Source organism: Cyprinodon tularosa, unplaced genomic scaffold, assembly GCF_016077235.1.
Source record: "Cyprinodon tularosa strain WSP-4 unplaced genomic scaffold, ASM1607723v1 ctg44, whole genome shotgun sequence".
In the NCBI taxonomy this organism is placed as follows: Eukaryota; Metazoa; Chordata; class Actinopteri; order Cyprinodontiformes; family Cyprinodontidae; genus Cyprinodon; species Cyprinodon tularosa.
Window position 1 is genome coordinate 1,113,702 of NW_024039163.1, and position 17,647 is coordinate 1,131,348.

A 17,647-nucleotide genomic window follows, 5' to 3' on the forward strand; every position below is an offset into this window, starting at 1 on the left:
AAATTAGTTGGCTGTAAAAACAAAAAGTTTCTATAACCAAAGTAAGGAGATCCTTCTAGTTTTACCAGAGATGTTTCTGATGTGCAAAGCTATTAAGTTGTAAAATTTCTTCTATGTTCTTTCCTTTCGTGTTCACATTATTGTTACAAATAGATCTAGCGATGGTGGTGTAGTGGCGAGCATAGCTGCCTTCCAAGCAGTTGACCTGGGTTTCGATTCCCAGCCATCGTAAAGTCTTGTTGCTGTTAATGGTTGAAAATTGCAGAAGAGAGGTCTACCAAGAACTGTCAGGGGAGTCTTGGCCTAGTGGTTAGAGCAGTGCGCTTCTGCTCTGAAAAGGGTGCAAGTACCCGGTTCAATCCCAACAGCCGGCACTCTGGCTCTCTGAGCAAGACTCTTAACCCCACACTGCTCCCTGAGCACCGCACGGTGGCAGCCCACTGCATCCCCAAGGGAATGGGTTAAATGCAGATGTAAATTTCTCCAATGTGAGATCAATAAAGTCCTATTATTAGTTCTTAAATGTAAAATTTGGGTAGGGTTGTCACGATACTAAACTTTTCAACTCGATACCGATATTAAGGAAAATATTCGATACTCGATACCATTTTCGATACCACAAGGATAAAAACAAAGACTCCAAAAGTCTACATAAATATTTTCATTAATAAATAAAATACAATAAATAAACACAATAAAGGTTGTATGCTGTGCATAATATTAAGCAAGCTTGATAAAAAACTTATAAAATTCAAATGAAGTGTTCCTTCCTTGGCTATGCTTTGCACACATAACAATGACACTAGCCAAACCAGTTAAGAAACAAAAATAATTCTCAGCAGCTGCACCTCTTACAAAAAAAAGTCTGAAACTGAAAAGAGCACTGAATTATTCAATCACACAGTGTTCTGAAAGTGCATTGTCCTCTATTCTGCACTTTAGATGAATGACTGCTTAGGTGCCACTGATGACGGCACTGTATCGATACTTTTAAAAACGAGTATTGTATCCGGATACAACATTTTAGTATCGATACTTTTTTGAGTTTCGATACTTTTGACAACCCTAAATTTGGGTCATAAAACACATTCCTTAAAGTCCTGAGAAACTAAACCTTTAATATAACTAAGATTTTTCATTACTATATTTGATAGAGTGAAAGTCTCAACTAGTTGCCTTTATTGTCATTCTATTTAATCTTGTTTATTTTTCTCTCTTTCTTTAACTTCATTAATCTTTAGTATTGAGACCTTTGGATGATAAATGACATTAATTATTCGCTCCCAGGGTTTTTCTTCCAAAGATCCTTAGGTGAAGCGTAATTATATTTGATTGATGCTAAAGAAATCTTAATCTATGAAACATCCAGAAATATCCTTGTTGCTTTAAATCTCAGATATAAATGTTTCAAGGGGAAAGTAAGACTTCCTCCCTCAGGCTGACTTTTAAGGGACTATTAGACGGATGTATTGATGCACATTGTGATGGTTTAACATACACTATATTGCCAAAAGTATTTGCTCACCTGCCTTGACTCACATATGAGCTTAAGTGACATCCCGTTCCTAATCCATAGGGTTCAATATGACGTCGGTCCACCCTTTGCAGCTAGAACAGCTTCAACTCTTCTGGGAAGGCTGTCCACAAGGTTTAGGAGTGTGTTTATGGGAATTTTTGACCATTCTTCCAGAAGCGCATTTGTGAGGTCGCACACTGATGTTGGACGAGAAGGCCTGGCTCTCAGTCTCCGCTCTAATTCATCCCAAAGGTGTTCTATCGGGTTGAGGTCAGGACTCTGTGCAGGCCAGTCAAGTTCATCCACACCAGACTCTGTCATCCATGTCTTTATGGACCTTGCTTTGTGCACTGGTGCACAGTCATGTTGGAAGAGGAAGGGGCCAGCTCCAAACTGTTCCCACAAAGTTGGGAGCATGGAATTGTCCAAAATGTCTTGGTATGCTGAAGCATTCAGAGTTCCTTTCACTGGAACTAAGGGGCCAAGCCCAGCTCCTGAAAAACAACCTCACACCATAATCCCCCCTCCACCAAACTTTACACTTGGCACAATGCAGTCAGACAAGTACCGTTCTCCTGGCAACCGCCAAACCCAGACCCGTCCATCAGATTGCCAGATGGAGAAGCGCGATTCGTCACTCCAGAGAACGCGTCTCCACTGCTCTAGAGTCCAGTGGCGGCGTGCTTTACACCACCGCATCCGACGCTTTGCATTGCACTTGGTGATGTATGGCTTGGATGCAGCTGCTCGACCATGGAAACCCATTCCATGAAGCTCTCTGCGCACTGTTCTTGAGCTAATCTGAAGGCCACATGAAGTTTGGAGGTCTGTAGTGATTGACTCTGCAGAAAGTTGGCGACCTCTTCGCACTATGCGCGTCAGCATCCGCTGACCCCGCTCCGTCAGTTTACGTGGCCTACCTCTTCGTGGCTGAGTTGCTGTCGTTCCCAAACACTTCCATTTTCTTATAATACAGCTGACAGTTGACTGTGGAATATTTAGGAGCGAGGAAATTTCACGACTGGATTTGTTGCACAGGTGGCATCCTATCACAGTTCCACGCTGGAATTCACTGAGCTCCTGAGAGCGACCCATTCTTTCACAAATGTTTGTAAAAACAGTCTGCATGCCTAGGTGCTTGAATTTATACACCTGTGGCCATGGAAGTGATTGGAACACCTGATTCCAATAATTTGGATGGGTGAGCAAATACTTTTGGCAATATAGTGTAGCTTATCAGCACTTCAGTACTTCGTATATCTTGGCCTTAAACTAGCAGGATGATGGCTGGATTACAGCTAATGTTACAGCAAACACTTCCTCAAAGTTCCCACAAACACTTTGCTTTTTCACATTCTACTCTCTGCTCACTCAATCTTTTCAATCCCCTTTCTCCACACCTCTCATCCCTCGCTGTCCCCGACTCCCCTCCTTTCCATCATCCCCTCTTCACTCACAGACCTCATTGACATTAACCTGGAGCACTCACATTTTCCCATGGTTCCCCATGTTACTCTCCACATGTCAAAGCGGGAGGCTTTATGGCTCACATCCATCAGCGTCACATGCCAGGATTTATGGGAGATGGAGTCCAAACTCAATAGCTTCGAATCAGTCCTGATGAATCCGACCCCTGGGCCGCTATGTGATTTAATACATGAGCATTTTAGCCCCTCGCCCCCACATAACCCTGCCTTACACCTACTTCCAGCCCTCTCTTCACTCATATTCTGCTCCTACATCTATCTTTGTGGCAAGTCTTTCCCCATGTCAATCACTGAAACCAAATGGGGATTTCTTTTAAGGAATTATTTTGTCCGGTTAACAGATTAAAATCATGTAGATCCACAAACATCTAGAAAAATAGTTATTGCTAGTTAATATTTTATTCATATCAGGACATTTTATTTGCATCTTTAGAGATGGGATGACATGCCCCAATTATTTTTCTGCAGCGCTTAAAACTACAGTTACATCCATAGATGTTAGCAACGGCTAAGATTCTAGAAAGATGATAAGAGAAAAGCCGAATAATATTATCAAATATAGCCAAATTAGACTGCCTGTTTATTGTTAACTATAAACCAATTTGGACTTTAAAACACATCGAGAATGTAGGTTGAAAAGGTCTTCTGTGGTGCAACAAGATTATAGAGCACTCCTCATTAGTTGTGATGGAGCGGGACAGTTCCCCAGCTGTTATAAGCCTGTACATTTAATGGTGAACTTGTAGTGATTCATTGTCGTGGTGGCAGGATGTCTCTTTCTACCAAAGAGGATCTGGTAGAAGCAGTAGTGACTTCTCCTTGACATGTGGTCTCCAACTTGCACCTGCATGGATTGGTCATCAGAGAACTGGAGGGAGGAGTTACTGGCCTCATGCCAACGTTACAAGCTAATCATGCTCACACTATGCTGGCAGCCCTCCAAGTAGCCTAATTTATTGTAGCATTTGGCAGTGCAGTTACTAAGCACATGGGGTGCTGCAAATGGTCTATGTGCAACTGAAGAAAACTCCCAAACATCTTAAACAATCCTTGTTAAAGAAATCACTTCATTCTAATGTCCTGGACTGCTTGTGGGAAAGGAGGGCTGGGAGATTTGCATACCCCTCCAAGATGTACATGAGAATCAGCTGTTGCCAAGAGATTTTGGGGTCATCAGGTCACACCTCAAATGGAAATGTATTTATAACACCATTAATGGCAGGCATGGCTTTGCATTTTACAGTTAGGTTGTTAAGAGAACTAAACAAAGCTGCAGCACAGCTAGTGAAAAAATTAGCAAGTTCTGGCCTCAGAACCTAAATTCAAGAAGATTTGGGAAAAGTTGTGAATGATCCTGACTGCTATGTCATATATGAAAACACCACTGTCACAAAAAGACTTTTTCAAACAACTACTGCATTTTGTGCAGAAATCCCATCTGCATCCTCTTGCACAATTATAAGTTATGATGCTGTTAGACCTGCCACAAAAAAGCCAAAATTAATGGTGGTTAAGAAATCTTAGGAAAAAGATTTCCAGAAACATTAGAAAAGTCTTGTGTCCTGGAGACCAAGAGAAAACCCTAAATTCTAATACAGATCTGGCCACGGTTAAAAAAAGAATATCTGCAGCACTCAAGGTTTCTAAGAGCACAGTGACCTCCATACTCCTTAACTGAAACAAGTTTTGGACGACCAGAACTTTTCCTAGACCTGGCCATTCAGCAAAACAGAGAATTCATCCACATAAAGGACTCCCAGACTATGAGAAAGGAGATTCTCTGTTCTGATGAGACCAAGATTTAAATTTTTGGCATTAATTCTAATTCTTCTTTGTGGAGAAAACCAGGCACTGCTCATCACCTGCCCAATACAATCCCAACAGTGAAACATGGCAGCATCATGGGGGTGTTTTTTTAGCTGCAGGGACAGGAAAACTGGTTGCAATTGAAGGAAAGATGAATGCGACCAAGTGCAAAGATATCCTGGAAGATAACTTCTTTCAGAGTCATCAGGGCCTCAGACTGGGCCAAAGGTTCCCCTTCCAACATGACAATGACCCTAAGCACACTGCTAAAATCACAAGAGTGGCTTGGGAATAACTCTGTGACCATTCTTGACTGGCCAAGCCAGAGCCCTGACCTGTTAGTTTAGGACAAAGCAGTTACTGTTTGGAAGAAGAAGTCAGCTCCTTTGGATCATGGAGATGTCTCAGATTATCCATCAATTCTTAGAATCTAGTTTTATATGTGACAGGACCTTTAGTCATTTTTGAAGGTGCCTTCAAACATGAAGATCTTGCACATATCTGATTTTTAACAAATGTTCTGCTTACACCTAACCATTTAAGTTCAAACTAGAGAAGCACTCGGGGAGCGCAGACTTCCACCAAGCAACACATTTTGCCCCGAATTGTGACTTACACCTATAGCTAAAACTCCCACATGATCTGGATCATTACCCAATTTTAATGAATTGTTCCTACCTTCGGACTTCTTGAGTCCAATGCTGTGGTTCCAAACAGTCACTGCTGCTACTGTCTGTTTTAGAGGGGAACTGCTTGTTCTGCCAAATATCTCACAATGCAAGATAATCTTTACAAAAATCCCTTTATCCAGATTATGACCTGGAGCATCACCAAACTGTAATGGATTGTTCCTTGGCATGTAGGGACACATCTATAAAAATTTAAATAAAAAATTTCATTAAAATCCATCAACAACTTTTCAAGGTATCCTTTACAAAGACAGACGGTCAAACACAAACCTAACCAGAGGAAATCATTCAGGAAAATAGTTCCTAATCAATTCTCCTATAAGGATGAACTAGTGTTTTATACGTAGGACATTAATGAAAATTCACCAAATAATTTACTTGATTTCCAGTCATTATCATTTTGTTACTTTGAGCTCAGAAAACATTTTTTTCCTGTCTTGTTGGTCTTAGCTATCAAATATCCAAAAGGGAGTTGCTTATTGTATAAGGCAGCATTTAAGCAACAGCAATGGAATTTATGAAAAAGTAACTGAACTTTTTTAACAAGTCAGGTGATCAATTCGATAAAAGATGTGCAGGTCCCATCTTAGGCTGTGTTTCTACTTTCTTCCATTTATGGAAGGTGTAATCTTGAGATTTTCTTAATTAGTACACACAGGTGCAAGAACTGGACAAAGAATAAAGATATAATTGACAAAAATCAGAAGAAAAAGTTGATAGAACATCACAAGGACTCAAAAGCTGAATTGCAATTCTGCCACCACACAAGCAAAGAAAGCAATAAAGAGCAGTTTGAACCTTTGGCTGTACCTATTCCTACTATGCTGTTCTATGGCCAGATCCATAAGAAGACATAAAAGCTCAAAGTTTGAGACAAAGCTCTTCCACTTCATGGTCCACAGCAGAATTAATCATCAGGCTGTGCTAGTCTACATATATATTGAGACTTACTTATATATATATATATCGCTATGTGACTTAGGGAGTTTATGGTCAGAGGTTAAACTATGTTCACTGGTTTACGACACACTTTATTACTCCGTTATTTGATGTTTTTACCGACCCCAAACACGTTTCTACAGAACTGGTAATCTAAAAGCTCTACAGTAAGGACACACACACTCAGCACACTTCTCAGCTGGAGGACAGGAAATAATATTGCCCTGCGGCCCCCCAAACAGGCTTGAACCCTAATAAATGTTTTCCACTGTAAGAAACAGTGAGGTAGTTCCGACACCTCTGAGCCTCCCCTAGCGATCACATTCAGAGCTAAGCCTGGTCACAGGTCAGGAGAGCTTGTAGCTCTCAGTGGTAAAGGGAGCATAGCCGCTTGAACCTGTAATATGCTCCTCTCTCCCCAGGTGCCACTTGTTGGGGTTTTAGTGCAGGGGAAATTACACCTGTTCCCTGTGTGTCGATGCCGGTCTCAGGCTGAAACCGGGGCTACGCACCTATAAACACAAACTCATGAGCCCCCCTCTAAGCCTTGAAAGGAACATAGTATTAAAGATGTAAGTAAGTCTTGTGCATTTTTTTAGAGAAACATAGATGAGCAAAACATTTTATGGCCTTGGGCTTCACACACCATTAAAACACAGGTACCAGTTGGAAAATATGAGCAGAACAAACAGATTAAAAGCCTTCTTCTTCATCCAGTAGTTCTGCAGTGTGTGGGCTAGCTCAGAGGATGAAAAGAGAAACAGATATGACCTGACTTTTCCATCCAAACAGCAGGTGCGGGGGGTAAAAATAACTTGACACAGTAGCTTATTTATACTGTTGACACAAGATCAATGACGCTGTGTAAGATTAGGACACATTATTTCTGTACTGTAGGTCTGAGCATTTGCAAGTGTGGCGTCTTAATCACGATTAAAACAGGGCAAGCTTTTTAATCATGAAAATGCTCTGCAAAAATAAACACAACATGCAGCCTACTTCTGCAAGCCAACCGCATGCTGAAAGATGATCCCAGAAATGGGGTGAGAGAGAAAGAAACTAATAAAAAGGCTGTGTATCAACGTATCGCAGTTAAGCATTAGTCACGTGAGGGCCACACCGCCACCAGCGTGGAGTTCGCTAAATGAATCCTTCTCGTCCTCAGCCTGATTTATGGACCTGTAAAAACACACGTTGTTTTTAATCTACTGCTGCCTGAATCTGCCTCACTAATGAAATGTGGATGTGAGCAAGTGGCATGTCTGCATGTGTGTGTGTTTGATAATTATGTATGGGCTGAAGTCAGATCCTTTGAGCATGAATTTTTCTTTCTGCTAAATATGCATTTGGTTATGCAGACTGATTAAGCTGTAAACCAGAGTCAACTCTGCATCTAGGCACATAGGAAACACACAGAAAGCACAAACTTGCATGAGCAATTCACAAAAGCAAGAACACAATTTCCCGGATGCTAATCATAGCTTTGCCAGAAGCAGGATTGTTTGAAAACTTGAGGCCCTTTAACTTGCAGAAGTTTCATGAAACCTGACAAGATATGCAGAATCCTGTGGGTAAGGGTCAGACATTCAACATAGAAACACATATATATAAATATATTTTTGCTTTGTCTAAAAAAAATGCAAGTTAAGGGCAGCATTCAGGCACCACTACACAGTATGCAGTTTAGGGCCAGAGTCGAATTTTTAGTCAAACCCCCAGCTCAAATATTTGACTCCTAGGTTGCTACAGACTTTAAATAACCATTAGTAGCAGCATATAATCAATGATTAGTTTTATTGATCTTAGATGCCAGAACTTAAATCTAGGAAGCTGAGTTTCAAGATGAGCTCTTGTTGCAGGTCGTACAAGCAGTGGGATCTTTGAAAGGAACCTCGAGTTTCGATATGTAAACAAAAATGACCCGTTCTCTCTATCTGAGCGTGGATAGAATATAGGAACAGAACCTCGAAGCTTCCTGCTTAGGATACAACTGTAGCTTAAAACAATGAAAATGTTAAAATTAGGGCTGCAACAACGAATCGATAAAATCGATAAAAATCGACTTTTAAAAGCGTTGGCAACGAATTTCATCATCGATTAGTTGTGTCGCACGATTATTGCGTCATCCGCCGCGCCGTCATCACTGCCTCTTGACTGAAAGGAAGAAAAAAAAATACGGCAGAGCGAGTCAGCGCCGCAGGTGCAGTGTTGCCAACTCAGCGACTTTTCAGACCCCTCCAGCGACTATTTTTCAAAAAGGCGACTAGCGACAAATCTGGCAACTTTTTTCGGTGTCACTGGCGGCTTTTGGGACTCTTAGTGAAAGCATGTATCATTCCTACTCTGCCGCGGGGCGCCTCCCCCACCCCAACCGCGTTTTCCCGCAGGAGTCCCTCTCAGCGCTGCAGTCAGAGCCTCAGCGTCCAGACTGCAAATGAAGTGCGCATGCACCGGGATTGACGGCGCAAATTGATCACAATAATTAAAATAGCCTGCGCTTTGTAAAGCGAAAAAAGTGATAACATGCAACTTTTGTCAAAAGAAATTAACATGGCACGGAACCACCATGTTTGTTTGGTTTTAAAGTGGGGAAACGTAACGTTAGTTTCTCAGGTAGCTCATCTGTTGCTTTCCTTACATTGTTAGTAGGTTACAGACAGTGATAAGGTTGGCTACTTATTTTACTTTTAATTTCATTTGAATTGGCTTAAGCAGCGTTTACATTTACTTTATAAATAAATTAACTTGCAAATTATGAGGGCAAGGCTTTTAAAGTTTAAATCTTCTGGCAAAGATAAAGTAAAGAAGATCCTGCAATTTATGGAAGTAAAGCAGAATAAAATCCAGCAAGATCAGTAATATGTCAATTAATTATATGCCACATTCCCATGTAAATATCTGTCTTTGGAGGATGTGTTTTTTAACACCCCTAGTTCTCTCATTTTTATTCCAAATACAATTTATAATTTGAATCACAGGGCTATTTTTATCTCTATGGTTCAGTATTTTCTCAAGTAGCAACTTTAACTGCTATACTTTCCTGTCTTAAAAGGCAGAACTCTTCTAGTCTAAAAAAACTCATTTGTTGAAATGGGGGGGGCCTATTGTTTGAACCCCTTAGGGGCTTTTAAAAACAAAAATGTCTTTTTTTGCGCTTTATGAAACAAAGTACCCTATATTTTGTGGATGTACAGCTACATTTCTCATGTAAGTTTGCGTAGTTTTAACACAAACATTTATTTTTCATATTGCACCAGTACGGTTAATGAGCAACCTGTACTTGTGTGCTTGTTTGTTCTGTCTAAAATGTTTATTTTGGAATAAAGAGGTTAATATAAAAAATATTTTTTGTCCGATTAATCGAAAAAATAATCGTCCTATTCATCGATTTTTAAAATAATCGTTAGTTGCAGCCCTAGTTAAAATTTATAATAAAGAAATAAAAGGTGGACACATTAAATATTCAATATTTGACTTAACAGTTATGGATTATATTATGATTTATTTAATGAAAAAACAAGACTGTAAACTTTTTTCTAGTTCTTCTTCTAGCATTGATGTGAAGATGTCTAATAAAACTGGACAAAAACCCGCCCAAGGTGGTCAAAGATCGCTGTGTTTTAAAAAGCTATGCTGATTCTTTAAAGATCCTGGCTGCCATGATGTGCCAGCAATCATGCCAATCTAAAATGTTACCTCCAAACTCTTGTTACAATAATTGATGGAAATCCTATTGAATGCTCTAGGTGTGTCAGATGTTAACTACCTGATAAAAATGTTGCTCCGCTTAAAGGTATAGTGGAAGATTTTTCTGAATTTTTGAAAAGACCCGCCCTCTCGACTATTAAAAAAAAATGCACATAAACAGCCCTGTACCTCCTCCTAAGAGGGAACGCCTATTAAATGTGTACGAGGGCATGCACGAGCCCAATTCTCCTCGATTACACTCTAATTAAAAGTTGCTGTTTGCATCGCTCACACAAGCTTACTTTTCAAAAGAAGATTAGCAAATTTTCCATTATGTCACAGTGAAAATGGGGACAAGCACGTAGGACGGCTTTATGTAAACATATCACCAGAATGATTGACAATCAGGAGGACCATTTATTTTGATGATCCACCCAGAAAAAGAACATCCTCCACTATAACTTTAAGAAGCACCCATCTGAACACCATCATGCACCCATCCTTCCAGATGCACCCCCCCCTTTAAAAACTGAATTTATATACAAACACATCGCTGGCCTGTATGTGCCCTAAATTTCATCTAAGCTGGAGCATTCCTTTTGTTTGTTTTGATTTGTATGTCAGTAACTATAACTGCCATGATTAAGTCTAAACTCAGATAAATTCATCTTATGTTCTAAGAACTTGTGCTAAATTCAAACTGAGCTGAAGATGTTAAGAGAGCGTTGTATAATTGCAGATAAATGTTATAGCCTTGTTGCCAGATGGTTTTTGCAATCAACATTATTGTGTTTTGTTGTTTGGCAGACATCAAGTAGCCTCAGTCTATTTGGCTGCAGCTTATTACATGTGGCTCCTCTCTTGGTTTGAAACATTAGAGTGCATGCTGGACTTGTCTCTCTGTGGTCAGCACTTCTCAGACTTCAATAAAAACATTCTCAACTGGCAGAAGGAAGAGGAGAGGAAGAGACAAAGAGATCCGGGCCACCTCTCACCTCTCCCATCATAAGAAGCTTCTTGTCCCAGGGCTACAAGTACTCCTTCACAGAGAGAGAAGCCAAAGAGAGAGGGATGAGGATCTGTCAGATTCAAACAACAAAGAGGTGCCGCTTTACACATCCTTCCTCAGCCTGTCCCCTTCAGTAGCACTGACATCATTTAAATCATTTAAATCCTCCCAAACATGACCCATGGCGAGTGACCCATCATTCTAACGCTTGCACCTCCTTGTGAGACAGCTGCCGAACTGCTTATTTAGCAGAAAAAATCAACGCGCTAACAGTGTGATTTATTCAAAATTATTCCGGCACGGTGCTCCTTCACTAAGAGCGTTTGCCCATAGTTCACCATGGTCCAGGCAATTAGGCGCAGGCCACACCTCTACAGGAGACAAAGCACCTGGCTGTAGCAGACAGACACGACGAGGATCGGAGGGGAGCTGCGCAAAGCTTTCCACGATGGGCTGGAATAGCTAAGCAGAGGGGCGAGAGAGAGCGAGGGAGTGAGGAATGCAAGCAAGGCACTTTAGGATTCATTTAGGTTCCCCATCTCCCTGGTCACTTTATTAGCAGTCTGGGAAGAGTGATACATGTCCCAAAGCTATGCAAAATGCATAATCAAGCATTTAAATAAACGCCATGTGGATGGGTGTGCGCAACGTGCAGGTGTGTGTGTGCACCTAAGCTTTCATACATACTGTTGTTGCACAATGACGTGCATGCTAAAAATGCTTACTACTGTAAAACTTCAAGGTGTGCAAGACTTACACTTTTGGACTAACACTCTGTACTCCGCCTAGCCTCTTTCAGTATTCCCAAAAGCTGCACTGACACAGCCGCCCTCCGTAACGTAAGGAAATGCTCAGGTAAGTATCAGAGAAGCCCTTTAAAGACTCCCTCTTCCCTATGTGGCTGCATTTCAAAGGAATCACAGCTGGATACATTTTGATGTAAAAATGGGGGTTTCCTCCTCAAATTGAAATTGCAATTGCCTCCATTTTCAATCCATCTTTCTTTCTCTTTCTGCATCAGGCTTTGATAGGAAACAGCTGAGGACATAGGAGCCCTTTTATTCCCAGTTCAACGACAGACTGCGAGTAGAAAACAAACAAGGAAATAAAGAGAGATTGGAAGGCCTCCCTTGAGAGGCAGACTCATGACACAGATACGCAAGGAAAGAGGACGATTTTAAAAGTGCCTTATTCTGCAAATAAGGGGAGGAGGTGTTGCTCATTCAGAGATTTAGAGGACAAGATTTGGATGACGGCTGGCAGAGGAGAGAAAGGAGGAGAGGAAGCCCCAGTTAAAGCCTTTTTATTTGACAAAAATGAAAAGAAAAGTGGCTAAAATTGTGAAAAGAGTAAAGGGGCAGTTAAATTATAATGGCAAAATACTGTAAGATATAAAAATGATTAGCCGTGATCTATTGGGCCCAATGGGCCTGCTCAGTGACCTGGGAAATAGGCTGCCGGTTCCTTGATGATTTTAGGAAAAAGAAAAGAATCAAAAATGTCAGAACCAAAAGGTCAGCAGAGAGAGCGCAAGTCATCGTGTACGCTAGGTTACAGGAATTGTGACCACAGAAAAAAAGAGCAGCATCCTGAGGCCCTGGAGGGGTCACAACTAACCAGGTCAGCATTTCATACGTGTCACTTCCTGTTGGCCTCACAAGAGGAGCGTGGCTGTGGCGTGGTGTGGACGCCGGCAGGGAAGAGGGCCTGTCCAACTGACACATGAGGTTACACAGCAGGCAAATGGACAAAGGCATGGATACGGTGATACAACCCTCTGCTGCCTTACTGTACGACTTCCATCCAGTGTTTTTAAACCAGCTACTGTTTTCTTTCTTTTCTTTTTGAACTTCACTATTTCTCATTTATTCTTAGCATTTATTTTCTTCATACCTACATAGTGCTTTTATTATTTTTTTTTTTACTTGTTTTCCTCTCTTTTTCTTGACACATGAACTTAACAAAATTTCTTTAAATGATTTAGTCCTATGTAGCTGCACTGACACACCTGGATTTCCCAATTGTTGGGCAAAAAAAAGTTATTTATTTTCCATTCTGTTTCATTCTAGGAAGTTGTACTCTCCTTTAAAATATAATATTTCACAGTAAAATAAAACACAGTATATTACAAAGATGATAACGATCAGTAACTCTCTTTCTCTGTATGAATGGCTGCTGCTTATCTTGCTCTGTTTCTATGACCTGTGTTAATGTTGCTGTTTGACATTGCAAGCAGCAGGCTCTTTTTCCCCTCCCAGCAGCCTCGGCGGACACCGAGCTTTAGCCTAATTGGTTCCAGAGCAGACCCTGACAGAACCCTCCTCAGCAGCACGCAGCCATATTAATACCCCCTTCCACAAACACACACACACACACACAAACACACGCAACAAAAACAAGCATAGCAATCAGCGACTAACTCGCTAATTAACGCCCTTACAAAGCATCTCATTAGCATGTGTTGTACAATGAGGCAGTGGGGGAAATGAGCATTTTGGATTAACAAAAAGGGAAGAAATTACAAAATAAGACAGTGGAACACGAGCAAATCTGTGTGTTGTATTCCACTCAGGGGCCAGGAGCCTTGGTCGGCCCACAAAGTAGCACCCAGCTTCTCAGGGGAATCCATTACAATTCTCCGAGGGAGACATTGGATGGAAGATAAGCAGAATTTTAAAGGCAATCAGGAAAAATAAATCTGGCACGCAGGCAACACTTTAGTTGTTAACCAGCAACTTAACCTGCTAGCGCTGTGAGCGGAATGGCAGATTGAAAGGTTTGGGGCTCGGAAAAAAGGATGGAGATAAAGAGAAAGGCCAAAGGCTGTAGAGATGAAAGTTTTACATCCTAGTTCAATTTAATATGGAGAGAGAGATACTGAGTTGTAAAACATGTGTGCAATGAATCTACTTAGCACAAAAAAATCTGTTTTTCTGACTATCCTTCTATCTATTTGTTTATACGTTTCATATCTCCCGAATGATTTAACTCACAGTTTTTTACAGTATATAGGTTAGAAACAAACTGTCCAGGGTGTGCTTCAGTGGCGCAGTGGTTAGCTTGCATGACCTTAGACCTTAGAGGCCTTAGTTTTCGACGTGGCCGTCGGGGTTCGGTCCTTTAACGCATGTCTCTCCCTCTCTCTCGTACCCTCTTTCCTGTCAGACCACTGTACAATAAACGAGCCACTAGTGCTGCAAAGACTTTAAAAAAAAGACAACTGTACAGACCTAAATCCTGTTGAAAACCACCTACAACACCTGAGTATTGCTGATCGCTGATATTATTTATTCAGTCTGACTGAAAATAGTTTTGAGAAGAGCAAAGGGTAAACATTTTACTTTAGAATCTACAAAGCTGATACGGAAATACCCCCAGGGCCTTATGGCAGTGATTACAGCAGAGAGAATTTAACAAACCTCACTCTGTAAGATTATCTTTATTTAAAACTAAGCATCCTTTTTCCTTAATCCTTTATAGGGCAAGTTACCATTTTTGATCACTCACATACCCCTTACAAATGGAGATTTGACCTACTAGATGAGCCCTTGAATAATATGTATAATGTACTGTAAATACATTTTCAAAATAAAGTCAAGAAAAAAGGGTAAATATCTACTTGAAAAGTTAAAAAGTAAAGTAAAAAAGTTAACAAGCCTAGTTGATTATTATATTTAGGTTTATAAACAAAAAAATGTAAGTCTCAGTATCAGCATTAATGCCTCTAAGGTTATGTTGTACAAAAAAAACAGTGTTTATTTTACTTTAAGATTGTTTTTCATGAATTTCCTATAGAAGCACTTTTGTTATTTTTCTTAATATATTTGGATAACTTGGCGTTTCCTGTTATTACATAGACATTAACTTTTGCCATCAAAATATCCATATTTTTTTAAATTTTAAAAAGGTAATGCACTATTGGCTTGAAATTTGGATTCTTTAAAGTATTTCACTGAGTGCCCTATAAAGTGTTAATGTGCTACTTTGGATTGTTCTGTTACTCCAAAAAGAATTTCAATATGAAGATGTCAAAAACAAACATTCAAAAGTTAAAAGCAAACATTCGAATGTGAAAAAAGGTCTAAAATAAAACCTAGAAACCTGATCAGAGAGGAAATACCGAATTTCCTTACTTCCCGGACGTTCTGCTGGCTGTATTGTTTTGTCCTGCACTGTTCTGAACACATCGCCATTTGCTGGGAAGAATGAGCCCTCTGACCCGCTCTTCCTAGCCGCTCTGACCTGCCCATTATCAGTCAGGAACGCCACTATTAAACCCATAGTCAGTGCACTGGGCAGTGCAGATCCATGCCTCCTGGAACCTCAAGCATGCAATCACTCTCACCTCTGAGCAGGAACGCCATCTCACACAGGGAGACGCAGCTCAAGAGCTACGTAGTGAAAAGAACAGCTACAGAGAACAGTAAGCAGGCAGTTAGAGTTCAGAGGTCGCCTGCAATCGGGATGCCTGCTCCACTCCTGGCAGCTAGAGTGGAACTCTGTGAAAGACCTGGAAGTAGATATGGTGACCTTTACTGCAGAGGATCCCCAAAATATACTCACTTATCAAAATGACCTTAACATAGGAGCATGGGAAGGTAAGCAGAGGCCATCCATCATCTTAAAGATTAATCCTCCTCTCTATTCTTCTCCTGAATCTATTAATAATGTCGGCAAAGGGGCAGAATTTGTGGCCAAGATTTATTCTGATATTGTGACTTTAATTCATTAGCCTTTAAAAGGGGGGATTCCTGTGAAGGAAGACAGCTTCAGAAATGTTCATTTAATGCTCTAAGAGCCAAATTCTTATTGCGATTGTTACATTGGGGAAAAATCTGCGAAGGCAACATGCCAATTTAACACAAAATGGGAGACTATCATTTACATGCAAGAGGTCACGCTTACTTATGCTTTTAATAGATGCATCAATTTGTTCATTTAGAAACATTTAAGGATCTGGGATGAATCTGTGGCAGGTGCAGAGCTGGAAAATCATTTGTAGCACAAAATCTGGAACTGGGAGCTTTTCCTCACTCATTTAAACAAAGCAGTGGATTTCACACTGTGGAGCAGCACTGACAGCCCCAGGGGCATACTTCAATTAGAGACTTTGGCGAGTTTAAACACTGTAGATCTACTCACGCTTAAAGGCGTTTGTCTCCTACTCTGCCCCCCCACCCCCCTTTCTCCTCCCTCTCAGCCTTTCTTCTCATATCTGCACAGAGCACTCACTCTCCTCCATCTTCAAGTCATGCTCTCTGTAATCAACCCAGCACTAATAGCTTATTCTTTCTGCTCCAGCACCCACATTTCGCTTGTTTATTTTCCCAAACTCGTAAATCTGGGCACATGTCACAAGTGCAGCGATATTAGAGCAATAATCTCAGGTAATTATCAGATGCCCTTTCACATTTACTCCCTCTACCACCCTCCCTCCCTTTAACTCTTGTTCTACAGAGACACACAGGCTCTAGTAGTGTTACTCCAGAGAACAGTGGAGACCATAGGAACTGGTTTTAATTTTGCAGTTAATTCCAAATCTAGTCTTCACTTATAAACTACATCTGAGAAAAACACGAGTGAAAAGTTTTGTCATCTAAATAATACCTTAGATTCTTTATGAATCTAAGAATCCTTGGATTTAGTTAGAGGTAAAAGACAGAACTTGGCAGTTAAAAGGATCAGGCAAAAATATTGAGATCTTAAATTAGCAAATGATATCAGGTTTCTAAGCTTGACATCAGATTTTTCTAAATTTTAAGGGTCTGGGAACCTGCTCATGTTTAATTTCCAAAGCATACGCAAACAAATGGTAAATAGCCTGTACTTATATAGCCCGTTTTGAAGTCAGGAGACTTGACCAATGCACTTTACACTACATTCACTCATTCATCAATTCAGGCACACACTCACACACTGACGGTGGCAAGCTACATTGTAGCCACAGCTGCCCTGGGGCTCGCTGACAGAAGCGGGGCTGCCGTACACTGGCGCCACCAGGCCGTCTGACCACCATCAGTAGACAATGCAGGTGAAGTGTCTTCCCCAAGGGCACAATGACATTGAAAGCCGGAAACGGGGCTCAAACCGACAACCCTCCGATTGCAGGGCAAACATCTCACAAGTGCTGCAATATTAGAGCAATAATCTCAGGTAATTATCAGATGCCCTTTCACATTTACTCCTACCTCCCTTCCCTCTTTTTAATTCTTGTTCTACAGAGTTTTTCACCCGACGCCACTGTCCCAAATGGGATCCTCTACCTTTCAGAAATGTAAAGACCGGCAAGTGTGTTAAGGTTACACCAGAAGGGGAAGGAGAACGTGTGGACAGCATTAGGTTTCTTAGCCTCTCTCAGACTGAGAACACCTCCCAGTGTGTAAAGAGGACCCAACAACGGATCGTTCTTCTCAGGAAGCTGACACATCCTGGACTGTCTTCTCAGCTGGTTTCCAAACTTTCAGAGGGCCACGACTAAAATCCTGTGCCTCAGCATCACTGTGCAGTAACGGAG

The 17,647-nt window shown here is 41.0% G+C and overlaps 1 protein-coding gene and 1 non-coding gene across 3 annotated transcripts in view; one reads left to right on the forward strand and one right to left on the reverse strand.

Annotated features, from left to right (window-relative positions):
* The window catches only part of wwox (WW domain containing oxidoreductase), a 196,627-nt gene that overhangs the window by 155,188 nt on the left and 23,792 nt on the right, over nt 1–17,647 (reverse strand). The window lies entirely within an intron of this gene.
* On the forward strand, nt 159–231 carry trnag-ucc. The gene has a single exon. It is a non-coding gene; the product is annotated as a tRNA-Gly (tRNA).